The sequence below is a fragment of the Arachis ipaensis genome, chromosome B7 (genome assembly GCF_059453495.1).
Source record: "Arachis ipaensis isolate K30076 ecotype BB chromosome B7, ASM5945349v1, whole genome shotgun sequence".
Taxonomy (NCBI): Eukaryota; Viridiplantae; Streptophyta; class Magnoliopsida; order Fabales; family Fabaceae; genus Arachis; species Arachis ipaensis.
This window is the reverse complement of record NC_142442.1, coordinates 68901830-68904680: the sequence shown is the minus strand read 5'-3', so window position 1 is coordinate 68904680 and position 2851 is coordinate 68901830. Positions and strand designations below refer to the sequence as shown.

General features: G+C 42.0%; 1 non-coding gene across 1 annotated transcript; it reads right to left on the bottom strand.

Moving 5' to 3' along the window:
* Positions 1-941: 941 nt before the first annotated feature.
* On the bottom strand, positions 942-1049 carry LOC148552916 (small nucleolar RNA R71). The gene has a single exon (XR_015893266.1). It is a non-coding gene; the product is annotated as a small nucleolar RNA R71 (small nucleolar RNA).
* Positions 1050-2851: the final 1802 nt, after the last annotated feature.

Below are 2851 nucleotides of genomic sequence, written 5' to 3'. Positions count from 1 at the left end.
GAGTCTCTAAACCCCATTGTTGGGGGTGAGGAGCTCTGCTGTGTCTCGATGAATTAATGCAAGTATTTCTGTTTTCCATTCAAACACGCTTGTTCCTATCTAAGATGTTCATTCGCACTTAACTGTGATGAAGGTGATGATCCGTGACATTCATCACCTTCCTCAAACCATGAACATGTGCCTGACAACCACCTCCGTTCTATATCTGATTGAATGAGTATCTCTGAGATCTCTTAATCAGAATCTCCGTGGTATAAGCTAGAACTGATGGCGGCATTCATGAGAATCCGGAAAGTCTAAACCTTGTCTGTGGTATTCCGAGTAGGATTCAAGGATTGAATGACTGTGACGAGCTTCAAACTCTTGAAGGCTGGGCGTTAGTGACAGACGCAAAAGGATAGTAAATCCTATTCCAACAGGATCGAGGACCAACCGGTGATTAGCCGTGCTGTGACAGAGCGCGTGAGCGTAGTTTTCACTGGAAGGATGGAAGGTAGCCATTGACAACGGTGATCCACCAACACACAGCTTGCCATAGGAGGACGTGCGTGCGTGAACAAGAAGACAGAGGAAAGGTGAGATTCAGAAGACAAAGCATCTCCAAAACTCCAACATATTCTCCATTACTGCATAACAAGTAACCTTTAATCCATGCTCTATTATTTATTCGCAATTCAACTGATAAACATAATTGACTTCCTGACTAAGATTTACAAGATAACCATAGATTGCTTTAAACCAACAATCTCCGTGGGATTCGACCCTTACTCACGTGAGGTATTACTTGGACGACCCAGTGCACTTGCTGGTTAGTGATACGCGTTGTGAAAAGTGTGATTCACAATTCGTGCACCAATTCACAACCTAAAGAGAGCCTGAACTCTTGGGAAAAGCTAGTCAATGCCTTCTTGGCAAAGTTCTTTCCACCTCAAAAATTGAGTAAGCTTAGAGTGGAAGTCCAAACCTTCAGACAGAAGGAAGGTGAATCCCTCTATGAAGCTTGGGAAAGATACAAGCAATTGATCAGAAAGTGTCCTTCTGACATGCTTTCAGAATGGAGCATCATAGGTATCTTCTATGATGGTCTGTCTGAACTGTCCAAAATGTCATTGGACAACTCTGCTGGAGGATCTCTTCATTTGAAGAAGATGCCTGCAGAAGCTCAGGAACTCATTAAAATGGTTGCAAATAACCAATTCATGTACACCTCTGAAAGAAATCCTGTGAATAATGGGACAAATCAGAAGAAAGGAGTTCTTGAGATTGATACTCTGAATGTCATATTGGCTCAGAACAAAATATTGACTCAACAAGTCAATATGATTTCTCAGAGTCTGTCTGGAATGCAAGTAGCAACAGTCAGTACCAAAGAAGCTTCATCTGAAGAAGAAACTTATGATCCTGAGAACCCAGCAATGGAAGAGGTGAATTACATGGGAGAATCCTATGTAAACCTATAATCCTTCATGGAGAAATCATCCAAACCTCTCATAGAAGGATCAACAGAGGCCTCAACAAAGCTTTAACAACAGTAATAGTGGAAGAAATAGGTTTAGCAATAGCAAGCCTTTTCCATCATCTTCTCAGCAACAGACAGAGAATTCTAAGCAAAGTCACTCTGACTTAGAACCATAGTCTCTGATCTAATCAAAACCACTCAAAGTTTCATGACTGAAACAAGGTCCTCTATTAGAAATTTGGAGGCACAAGTGGGTCAACTGAGCAAGAAAGTTACTGAACTCCCTCCTAGTACTCTCCCAAGCAATACAGAAGAGAATCCAAAAGGAGAGTGCAAGGCCATCACCATAACCCACATGGCCGAACCTGGAAAGGAGGAAGAGGCAGTGATCTCCACTGAGGAAGACCTCAATGGACATCCACTGGCCTCCATGGAGTTCCCCGATGAGGAACCATGGGAATCTGAGGCTTATACAGAGACCATTGAGATTCCATTAAATTTACTTTTGCCATTCATGAGCTCTGATGAGTATTCTTCCTCTGAAGAGGATGAAGATGTTACTGAAGAGGAAGTTGCTAAGTACCTTGGAGCAATCATGAAGCTAAATGCCAAGCTATTTGGTAATGAGACTTGGGAGGATGAACCCCCCTTGCTCACCAAAGAACTGGATGACTTGACTAGGCAAAAATTACCTCTGAAGAGACAAGATCCTGGAAAGTTCTCAATACCTTGTACCATAGGCATCATGACCTTTGAGAAGGCTCTGTGTGACCTAGGGTCAATCATAAACCTCATGCCTCTCTCTGTAATGGAGAAACTAGGAATCCTTGAGGTACAAGCTGCAAGAATCTCACTAGAGATGGCAGACAATTCAAGGAAACAAGCTTATGGACTTGTAGAGGATGTCTTGGTAAAGGTTGAAGACCATTACATCCCTGCTGATTTCATAATCCTAGAGATTGGGAAGTGTATGGATGAATCCATCATCCTTGGCAGACCCTTCATAGCCACAACAAAAGCTGTGATTGATGTTGACAGAGGAGAATTGGTCCTTCAAGTGAATGAGGACTCCCTTGTGTTTAAAGCTCAAGGATCTCCCTCTGTAATCATGGAGAAGAAGCATGAAAAGCTTCTCTCAATGCAGAGTCAAACAGAGCCCCCACATTCAAACTCTAAGTTTGGTGTTGGGAGGCCATGCTCCGAGTATCTGTGAGGCTCCATGAGAGCCCATTGTCAAGCTACTGACATTAAAGAAGTGCTTGTTGGGAGGCAACCCAATCTTTACTTATCTATGTTAAATTTCTATTTTCTATTGTTATTTTATATTTTCTGTAGGTTGATGATAATGTGAAGTCACAAAAACAACTGAAAAAGCAAAAATAGAATAAAAAA